Genomic DNA, 12,320 nt, shown 5'->3' on the forward strand with positions numbered 1-12,320 from the left:
TTAGGGGAGAACACTTCTTGAAATTGTTATGAGGGATCATCTTATTTGCTACCGTCCTTCTAAGTAAACAAGATGCAAAACATGATAAACATCACATGTAATCAAATAATTAACGTGACATGATATGGCCAATATCACATAGCTCCTTTGATCTCCATCTTGGGGCTCCATGATCATCCTGTCACCGGCTTGACACCATGATCTCCATCATCATGATCTCCATCATCGTGTCTCCATGAAGTTGCTCGCCAACCATTACTTCTACTACTATGGCTAACGCGTTTAGCAATAAAGTAAAGTAATTTTACATGGCGTTTCTCGATGACACGCAGGTCATATAAAAGAATAAAGACAACTCCTATGGCTCCTGCCGGTTGTCATACTCATCGACATGCAAGTCGTGATTCCTATTACAATAGCATGAACATCTCATACATCACATATAGATCATTCATCATTCATCACAACTTTGGCCATATCATATCACAAACCACTTGCTGCAAAAACAAGTTAGACGTCCTCTAATTGTTGTTGCAAGTTTTACGTGGCTGATTTAGGGTTCTAGCAAGAACGTCTTCTTACCTACGTTAAAGCCACAACGTGATTTGTCAACTTCTATTTACCCTTCAGAAGGACCCTGTTCATCGAATCCGCTCCAACTAAAGTGGGAGAGACAGACACCCGCCAGCCACCTTATGCAACTAGTGCATGTTAGTCGGTGGAACCGGTCTCACGTAAGCGTACGTGTAAGGTTGGTCCGGGCCGCTTCATCCCACAATACCGCTAAAGCAAGAAAAGACTAGTAACGGCAAGAAAGTTGACAAATCTACGCCCACAACTCATTGTGTTCTACTCGCGCAAGAAGAACTACGCATAGACCTAGCTCATCATGCCACTGTTGGGGAACGTTGCAGAAAACAAAAATTTTCCTACTCGTTTCACCAAGATCTATCTAGGAGTTCATCTAGCAACGAGTCATCAGATGCATCTAGATACCTTGTAGATCGCGTGCGGAAGCGTTCAAAGAACGGTGATGATGTAGTCGTACACGACGTGATCCAAATCACCGATGACCAAGCGCCGAACGGACGGCACCTCCGCGTTCAACACACGTACGGGACGGGAGACGTCTCCTCCTTCTTGATCCAGCAAGGGGAAAGGAGAGGTTGATGAAGATCCAGCAGCACGACGGCGTGGTGGTGGATGCAGGGCGTCACAGTAGCAGGGCTTCGCCTATACTGCGAGAGAGAGACGTAACGGGGAGAGAGGGAGGCGCCAGGGGCTGGTCTGTCAAGTCCCTCCTCTCCCCCACTATATATAGGAGGGCCAAGGGGGGTGGTGCGCAGCCTAGGAGATCTGATCTCCTAGGTGCGGCGGCCAGGGGGAGGATTCCCTCCCCCCCAAGGCACCTAGAGGTGCCTTCCACCACTTGGACTCCTCCCCCATGGAAACCCTAGGCGCATGGGCCTAGTAGGGCTGGTGCCCTTGGCCCATGTAGGCCAAGGCGCACCCCCTACAGCCCATGTGGCCCCCCGGGACAGGTGGCCCCACCCGGTGGGCCCCCGGGACCCCTCCGGTGGTCCCGGTACAATACCGATAACCCCGAAACTTGTCCCGATGGCCGAAACAGCACTTCCTATATATAATTCTTTACCTCCGGACCATTCCGGAACTCCTCGTGACGTCCGGGATCTCATTCGGGACTCCGAACAACATTCGGGTTCCTGCATATACATATCTTCACAACCCTAGCGTCACCGAACCTTAAGTGTGTAGACCCTACGGGTTCGGGAGACAAGCAGACATGACCGAGACGACTCTCCGGCCAATAACCAACAGCGGGATCTGGATACCCATGTTGGCTCCCACATGCTCCACGATGATCTCATCGGATGAACCACGATGTCAAGGATTCAATCAACCCCGTATGCAATTCCCTTTGTCAATCGATATGTTACTTGCCCGAGATTCGATCGTCGGTATCCCAATACCTCGTTCAATCTCGTTACCGGCAAGTCACTTTACTCGTACCGTAATGCATGATCCCGTGACCAGACACTTGGTCACTTTGAGCTCAATATGATGATGCATTACCGAGTGGGCCCAGTGATACCTCTCCGTCATACGGAGTGACAAATCCCAGTCTTGATCCATGTCAACCCAACAGACACTTTCGGAGATACCCGTAGTATACCTTTATGGTCACCCAGTTACGTTGTGACGTTTGGTATACCCAAAGCACTCCTACGGTATCCGGGAGTTACACGATCTCATGGTCTAAGGAAAAGATACTTTGACATTGGAAAACTCTAGCAAACGAACTATACGATCTTGTGCTATGTTTAGGATTGGGTCTAGTCCATCACATCATTCTCCTAATGATGTGATCTCGTTATCAATGACATCCAATGTCCATAGTCAGGAAACCATGACTATCTATTGATCAACGAGCTAGTCAACTAGAGGCTTACTAGGGACATGTTGGTGTCTGTTATTCACACATGTATTACGATTTCCGGATAATACAATTATAGCATGAATAAAGACAATTATCATGAACAAGGAAATATAATAATAATGCTTTTATTATTGCCTCTAGGGCATATTTCCAACAGTCTCCCACTTGCACTAGAGTCAATAATCTAGTTACATTGTGATGAATCGAACACCCATGGAATTCTGGTGTTGATCATGTTTTGCTCTAGGGAGAGGTTTAGTCAAAGGATCTGCTACATTCAGGTCCGTATGTACTTTACAAATCTCTATGTCTCCATTTTGAACATTTTCACGAATGGAGTTGAAGCGACGCTTGATGTGCCTTGTCTTCTTGTGAAACCTGGGCTCCTTGGCAAGTGCAATAGCTCCAGTGTTGTCACAAAAGAGTTTGATTGGCCCCGACGCATTGGGTATGACTCCTAGGTCGGTGATGAACTCCTTCACCCATATTGCTTCATGTGCTGCCTCCGAGGCTGCCATGTACTCCGCTTCACATGTATACCCCGCCACGACGCTCTGCTTGCACCTGCACCAGCTCACTGCTCCACCATTCAACATATACACGTATCCGGTTTGTGACATAGAGTCATCCAGATCTGTGTCGAAGCTAGCGTCGACGTAACCCTTTACGACGAGCTCTTCGTTACCTCCATAAGCGAGAAACATCTCCTTAGTCCTTTTCAGGTACTTCAGGATATTCTTGACCGCTGTCCAGTGTTCCTTGCCGGGATTACTTTGGTATCTGCCTACCAAACTTACGGCAAGGTTTACATCAGGTCTAGTACACAGCATGGCATACATAATAGAACCTATGGCTGAGGCATAGGGGATGACACTCATCTCTTCTATTTCTTCTGCCGTGGTCGGACATTGAGCTGAGCTCAATTTCACACCTTGTAACACAGGTAAGAACCCCTTCTTAGGATGATCCATATTGAACTTCTTCAATATCTTATCAAGGTATGTGCTTTGTGAAAGACCTATGAGGCGTCTCGATCTATCTCTATAGATTTTGATGCCTAATATATAAGCAGCTTCTCCAAGGTCCTTCATTGAAAAACTCTTATTCAAGTAGGCCTTGATGCTATCCAAGAGTTCTATATCATTTCCCATCAACAGTATGTCATCTACATATAATATGAGAAATGCTACAGAGCTCCCACTCACTTTCTTGTAAACGCAGGCTTCTCCATAAGTCTGTGTAAACCCAAATGCTTTGATCATCTCATCAAAGCGAATGTTCCAACTCCGAGATGCTTGCACCAGCCCATAAATCGAGCGTTGGAGCTTGCACACCTTGTCAGCATTCTTAGGATCGACAAAACCTTCCGGCTGCATCATATACAATTCTTCCTTAAGGAAACCATTAAGGAATGCCGTTTTGACGTCCATTTGCCATATCTCATAATCGTAGAATGCGGCAATTGCTAACATGATTTGGACGGACTTTAGCTTCGCTACCGGTGAGAAAGTCTCATCGTAGTCAACCCCTTGAACTTGTCGATAACCCTTAGCGACAAGCCGAGCTTTATAGATGGTCACATTACCATCCGCGTCTGTCTTCTTCTTAAAGATCCATTTATTCTCTATGGCTCGCCGTTCAACGGGCAAGTCAGTCAAAGTCCATACTTTGTTTTCATACATGGATCCTATCTCGGATTTCATGGCTTCTAGCCATTTGTCGGAATCCGGGCCCGCCATCGCTTCTTCATAGTTCGAAGGTTCACCGTTGTCTAACAACATGATTTCCAAGACAGGATTGCCGTACCACTCTGGTGCGAACGTGTCCTTGTGGACCTTCGAATCTCAGTAGGAGCTTGATCAGAAGTATCTTGATTATCATTAACTTCCTCTCTAGCCGGTGCAGGCACCTCAGGAACATTTTCTTGAGTCGCGCCATTTGCCGGTTCAAGAGGTAATACTTCATCAAGTTCTACTTTCCTCCCACTTACTTCTTTCGAGAGAAACTCTTTCTCTAGAAAGGACTCATTCTTGGCAACAAAGATCTTGCCTTCGGATCTGAAGTAGAAGGTGTACCCAATAGTTTCTTTTGGGTATCCTATGAAGACGCATTTTTCCGACTTGGGTTCGAGCTTCTCAGGTTGAAGTTTCTTCACATAAGCATCGCATCCCCAAACTTTTAGAAACGACAGCTTAGGTTTCTTCCCAAACCATAATTCATACGGTGTCGTCTCAACGGATTTCGACGGAGCCCTATTTAAAGTGAATGCGGCAGTCTCTAAAGCATAGCCCCAAAAAGATAGCGGTAAATCAGTAAGAGACATCATAGACCGCACCATATCCAATAGAGTGTGATTACGACGTTCGGACACACCGTTACGTTGAGGTGTTCCAGGCGGCGTGAGTTGTGAAACTATTCCACATTTTCTTAAGTGTGTACCAAATTCGTGACTCAAGTATTCTCCTCCACGATCTGATCGTAGAAACTTGATTTTCTTGTCACGTTGATTCTCAACCTCACTCTAAAATTCCTTGAAATTTTCAAAGGTTTCAGACTTGTGTTTTATTAAGTAGACATACCCATATCTACTTAAGTCATCAGTGAGGGTGAGAACATAACGATAGCCACCGCGAGCCTCAACACTCATTGGACCGCACACATCAGTATGTATGATTTCCAATAAGTCGGTTGCTCGCTCCATTGTTCCTGAGAACGGAGTCTTGGTCATTTTACCCATAAGGCATGGTTCGCACGTGTCAAATGATTCATAATCAAGAGACTCTAAAAGTCCATCTGCATGGAGCTTCTTCATGCGTTTGACACCTATGTGACCAAGGCAGCAGTGCCACAAGTATGTGGAACTATCATTATCAACCTTACATCTTTTGGTACTCACATTATGAACATGTGTAGCATTACGTTCGAGACTCATTAAGAATAAACCATTCACCATAGGAGCATGACCATAAAACATATCTCTCATATAAATGGAACAACCATTATTCTCAGATTTAAATGAGTAGCCATCTCAAATTAAATGAGATCCTGATACAATGTTCATGCTCAAAGCTGGCACTAAATAACAATTATTGAGGTTTAAAACTAATCCCATAGGTAAATGTAGAGGCAGCGTGCCGATGGTGATCACATCGACCTTGGAACCATTCCCGACGCGCATCGTCACCTCGTCCTTCGCCAGTCTCCGTTTATTCCGCAGCTCCTGCTGTGAGTTACAAATATGAGCAACGGCACCAGTATCAAATACCCAGGAGTCACTACGAGTACTGGTAAGGTACACATCAATTACAAGTATATCAAATATACCTTTGGTGTTGCCGGCCTTCTTGTCCGCTAAGTATTTGGGGCAGTTCCGTTTCCAGTGACCCTTCCCTTTGCAATAAAAGCACTCTGTCTCAGGCTTGGGTCCATTCTTTGGCTTCTTCCCGGCAGCTTGCTTGCCGGGCGCGGCAACCTCCTTGCCGTCCTTCTTGAAGTTCTTTTTACCCTTGCCTTTCTTGAACTTAGTGGTTTTATTGACCATCAACACTTGATGTTCCTTCTTGACTTCTACCTCTGCTGATTTCAGCATAGAAAACAACTCAGGAATGGTCTTTTGCATCCCCTGCATGTTGAAGTTCATCACAAAGCTCTTGTAGCTTGGTGGAAGCGACTGGAGGATTCTGTCAATGACGGCATCATCCGGGAGATTAACTCCCAGCTGAGACAACCGGTTATGTAACCCAGACATTGTGAGTATGTGCTCACTGACAGAACTATTTTCCTCCGTCTTACAGCTGAAGAACTTATCGGAGACTTCATATCTCTCAATCCGGGCATGAGCTTGAAAAACCATTTTCAGCTCTTCGAACATCTCATATGCTCCATGTCTCTCAAAACGCTTTTGGAGCCCCGGCTCTAAGCTGTAAACCATGCCGCACTGAACAAGGGAGTAGTCGTCAACACGTGTCTGCCAAGCGTTCATAACGTCTTGGTTCTATGGGACGGGAGGATCACCTAGCGGTGCTTGTAGGACATAATCTTTCTTGGCAGCTATGAGGATGATCCTCAGGTTCCGGACCCAGTCCGTATAGTTACTGCCATCGTCTTTCAGCTTGGTTTTCTCTAGGAACGCGTTGAAGTTGAGGACTACGTGGGCCATTTGATCTACAAGACATAGTGTAAAATATTTTAGACTAAGTTCATGATAATTAAGTTCATCTAATCAAATTATTAATGAACTCCCACTTAGATTAGACATCCCTCTAGTCATCTAAGTATTACATGATCCGAGTTAACTAGGCCGTGTCCGATCATCACGTGAGACGGACTAGTCAACGTCGGTGAACATCTTCATGTTGATCGTATCTTCTATACGACTCATGCTCGACCTTTCGGTCTTCTGTGTTCCGAGGCCATGTCTGTACATGCTAGGCTCGTCAACACCCGTTGTATGTGAACGTAAGGATCCATCACACCCGATCATCACGGCGTGCTTAGAAACGACGAACTTTAGGAACGGTGCACAGTTAGGGGAGAACACTTCTTGAAATTGTTATGAGGGATCATCTTATTTGCTACCGTCCTTCTAAGTAAACAAGATGCAAAACATGATAAACATCACATGTAATCAAATAATTAACGTGACATGATATGGCCAATATCACATAGCTCCTTTGATCTCCATCTTGGGGCTCCATGATCATCCTGTCACCGGCTTGACACCATGATCTCCATCATCATGATCTCCATCATCGTGTCTCCATGAAGTTGCTCGCCAACCATTACTTCTACTACTATGGCTAACGCGTTTAGCAATAAAGTAAAGTAATTTTACATGGCGTTTCTCGATGACACGCAGGTCATATAAAAGAATAAAGACAACTCCTATGGCTCCTGCCGGTTGTCATACTCATCGACATGCAAGTCGTGATTCCTATTACAATAGCATGAACATCTCATACATCACATATAGATCATTCATCATTCATCACAACTTTGGCCATATCATATCACAAACCACTTGCTGCAAAAACAAGTTAGACGTCCTCTAATTGTTGTTGCAAGTTTTACGTGGCTGATTTAGGGTTCTAGCAAGAACGTCTTCTTACCTACGTTAAAGCCACAACGTGATTTGTCAACTTCTATTTACCCTTCAGAAGGACCCTGTTCATCGAATCCGCTCCAACTAAAGTGGGAGAGACAGACACCCGCCAGCCACCTTATGCAACTAGTGCATGTTAGTCGGTGGAACCGGTCTCACGTAAGCGTACGTGTAAGGTTGGTCCGGGCCGCTTCATCCCACAATACCGCTAAAGCAAGAAAAGACTAGTAACGGCAAGAAAGTTGACAAATCTACGCCCACAACTCATTGTGTTCTACTCGCGCAAGAAGAACTACGCATAGACCTAGCTCATCATGCCACTGTTGGGGAACGTTGCAGAAAACAAAAATTTTCCTACTCGTTTCACCAAGATCTATCTAGGAGTTCATCTAGCAACGAGTCATCAGATGCATCTAGATACCTTGTAGATCGCGTGCGGAAGCGTTCAAAGAACGGTGATGATGTAGTCGTACACGACGTGATCCAAATCACCGATGACCAAGCGCCGAACGGACGGCACCTCCGCGTTCAACACACGTACGGGACGGGAGACGTCTCCTCCTTCTTGATCCAGCAAGGGGAAAGGAGAGGTTGATGAAGATCCAGCAGCACGACGGCGTGGTGGTGGATGCAGGGCGTCACAGTAGCAGGGCTTCGCCTATACTGCGAGAGAGAGACGTAACGGGGAGAGAGGGAGGCGCCAGGGGCTGGTCTGTCAAGTCCCTCCTCTCCCCCACTATATATAGGAGGGCCAAGGGGGGTGGTGCGCAGCCTAGGAGATCTGATCTCCTAGGTGCGGCGGCCAGGGGGAGGATTCCCTCCCCCCCAAGGCACCTAGAGGTGCCTTCCACCACTTGGACTCCTCCCCCATGGAAACCCTAGGCGCATGGGCCTAGTAGGGCTGGTGCCCTTGGCCCATGTAGGCCAAGGCGCACCCCCTACAGCCCATGTGGCCCCCCGGGACAGGTGGCCCCACCCGGTGGGCCCCCGGGACCCCTCCGGTGGTCCCGGTACAATACCGATAACCCCGAAACTTGTCCCGATGGCCGAAACAGCACTTCCTATATATAATTCTTTACCTCCGGACCATTCCGGAACTCCTCGTGACGTCCGGGATCTCATTCGGGACTCCGAACAACATTCGGGTTCCTGCATATACATATCTTCACAACCCTAGCGTCACCGAACCTTAAGTGTGTAGACCCTACGGGTTCGGGAGACAAGCAGACATGACCGAGACGACTCTCCGGCCAATAACCAACAGCGGGATCTGGATACCCATGTTGGCTCCCACATGCTCCACGATGATCTCATCGGATGAACCACGATGTCAAGGATTCAATCAACCCCGTATGCAATTCCCTTTGTCAATCGATATGTTACTTGCCCGAGATTCGATCGTCGGTATCCCAATACCTCGTTCAATCTCGTTACCGGCAAGTCACTTTACTCGTACCGTAATGCATGATCCCGTGACCAGACACTTGGTCACTTTGAGCTCAATATGATGATGCATTACCGAGTGGGCCCAGTGATACCTCTCCGTCATACGGAGTGACAAATCCCAGTCTTGATCCATGTCAACCCAACAGACACTTTCGGAGATACCCGTAGTATACCTTTATGGTCACCCAGTTACGTTGTGACGTTTGGTATACCCAAAGCACTCCTACGGTATCCGGGAGTTACACGATCTCATGGTCTAAGGAAAAGATACTTTGACATTGGAAAACTCTAGCAAACGAACTATACGATCTTGTGCTATGTTTAGGATTGGGTCTAGTCCATCACATCATTCTCCTAATGATGTGATCTCGTTATCAATGACATCCAATGTCCATAGTCAGGAAACCATGACTATCTATTGATCAACGAGCTAGTCAACTAGAGGCTTACTAGGGACATGTTGGTGTCTGTTATTCACACATGTATTACGATTTCCGGATAATACAATTATAGCATGAATAAAGACAATTATCATGAACAAGGAAATATAATAATAATGCTTTTATTATTGCCTCTAGGGCATATTTCCAACAGTCTCCCACTTGCACTAGAGTCAATAATCTAGTTACATTGTGATGAATCGAACACCCATGGAATTCTGGTGTTGATCATGTTTTGCTCTAGGGAGAGGTTTAGTCAAAGGATCTGCTACATTCAGGTCCGTATGTACTTTACAAATCTCTATGTCTCCATTTTGAACATTTTCACGAATGGAGTTGAAGCGACGCTTGATGTGCCTTGTCTTCTTGTGAAACCTGGGCTCCTTGGCAAGTGCAATAGCTCCAGTGTTGTCACAAAAGAGTTTGATTGGCCCCGACGCATTGGGTATGACTCCTAGGTCGGTGATGAACTCCTTCACCCATATTGCTTCATGTGCTGCCTCCGAGGCTGCCATGTACTCCGCTTCACATGTATACCCCGCCACGACGCTCTGCTTGCACCTGCACCAGCTCACTGCTCCACCATTCAACATATACACGTATCCGGTTTGTGACATAGAGTCATCCAGATCTGTGTCGAAGCTAGCGTCGACGTAACCCTTTACGACGAGCTCTTCGTTACCTCCATAAGCGAGAAACATCTCCTTAGTCCTTTTCAGGTACTTCAGGATATTCTTGACCGCTGTCCAGTGTTCCTTGCCGGGATTACTTTGGTATCTGCCTACCAAACTTACGGCAAGGTTTACATCAGGTCTAGTACACAGCATGGCATACATAATAGAACCTATGGCTGAGGCATAGGGGATGACACTCATCTCTTCTATTTCTTCTGCCGTGGTCGGACATTGAGCTGAGCTCAATTTCACACCTTGTAACACAGGTAAGAACCCCTTCTTAGGATGATCCATATTGAACTTCTTCAATATCTTATCAAGGTATGTGCTTTGTGAAAGACCTATGAGGCGTCTCGATCTATCTCTATAGATTTTGATGCCTAATATATAAGCAGCTTCTCCAAGGTCCTTCATTGAAAAACTCTTATTCAAGTAGGCCTTGATGCTATCCAAGAGTTCTATATCATTTCCCATCAACAGTATGTCATCTACATATAATATGAGAAATGCTACAGAGCTCCCACTCACTTTCTTGTAAACGCAGGCTTCTCCATAAGTCTGTGTAAACCCAAATGCTTTGATCATCTCATCAAAGCGAATGTTCCAACTCCGAGATGCTTGCACCAGCCCATAAATCGAGCGTTGGAGCTTGCACACCTTGTCAGCATTCTTAGGATCGACAAAACCTTCCGGCTGCATCATATACAATTCTTCCTTAAGGAAACCATTAAGGAATGCCGTTTTGACGTCCATTTGCCATATCTCATAATCGTAGAATGCGGCAATTGCTAACATGATTTGGACGGACTTTAGCTTCGCTACCGGTGAGAAAGTCTCATCGTAGTCAACCCCTTGAACTTGTCGATAACCCTTAGCGACAAGCCGAGCTTTATAGATGGTCACATTACCATCCGCGTCTGTCTTCTTCTTAAAGATCCATTTATTCTCTATGGCTCGCCGTTCAACGGGCAAGTCAGTCAAAGTCCATACTTTGTTTTCATACATGGATCCTATCTCGGATTTCATGGCTTCTAGCCATTTGTCGGAATCCGGGCCCGCCATCGCTTCTTCATAGTTCGAAGGTTCACCGTTGTCTAACAACATGATTTCCAAGACAGGATTGCCGTACCACTCTGGTGCGAACGTGTCCTTGTGGACCTTCGAATCTCAGTAGGAGCTTGATCAGAAGTATCTTGATTATCATTAACTTCCTCTCTAGCCGGTGCAGGCACCTCAGGAACATTTTCTTGAGTCGCGCCATTTGCCGGTTCAAGAGGTAATACTTCATCAAGTTCTACTTTCCTCCCACTTACTTCTTTCGAGAGAAACTCTTTCTCTAGAAAGGACTCATTCTTGGCAACAAAGATCTTGCCTTCGGATCTGAAGTAGAAGGTGTACCCAATAGTTTCTTTTGGGTATCCTATGAAGACGCATTTTTCCGACTTGGGTTCGAGCTTCTCAGGTTGAAGTTTCTTCACATAAGCATCGCATCCCCAAACTTTTAGAAACGACAGCTTAGGTTTCTTCCCAAACCATAATTCATACGGTGTCGTCTCAACGGATTTCGACGGAGCCCTATTTAAAGTGAATGCGGCAGTCTCTAAAGCATAGCCCCAAAAAGATAGCGGTAAATCAGTAAGAGACATCATAGACCGCACCATATCCAATAGAGTGTGATTACGACGTTCGGACACACCGTTACGTTGAGGTGTTCCAGGCGGCGTGAGTTGTGAAACTATTCCACATTTTCTTAAGTGTGTACCAAATTCGTGACTCAAGTATTCTCCTCCACGATCTGATCGTAGAAACTTGATTTTCTTGTCACGTTGATTCTCAACCTCACTCTAAAATTCCTTGAAATTTTCAAAGGTTTCAGACTTGTGTTTTATTAAGTAGACATACCCATATCTACTTAAGTCATCAGTGAGGGTGAGAACATAACGATAGCCACCGCGAGCCTCAACACTCATTGGACCGCACACATCAGTATGTATGATTTCCAATAAGTCGGTTGCTCGCTCCATTGTTCCTGAGAACGGAGTCTTGGTCATTTTACCCATAAGGCATGGTTCGCACGTGTCAAATGATTCATAATCAAGAGACTCTAAAAGTCCATCTGCATGGAGCTTCTTCATGCGTTTGACACCTATGTGACCAAGGCAGCAGTGCCACAAGTATGTGGAACTATCATTATCAACCTT

Source organism: Triticum urartu, chromosome 3A (assembly GCF_056163025.1).
Source record: "Triticum urartu cultivar PI428250 chromosome 3A, HENAU_Tu73, whole genome shotgun sequence".
Classification (NCBI taxonomy): domain Eukaryota; kingdom Viridiplantae; phylum Streptophyta; class Magnoliopsida; order Poales; family Poaceae; genus Triticum; species Triticum urartu.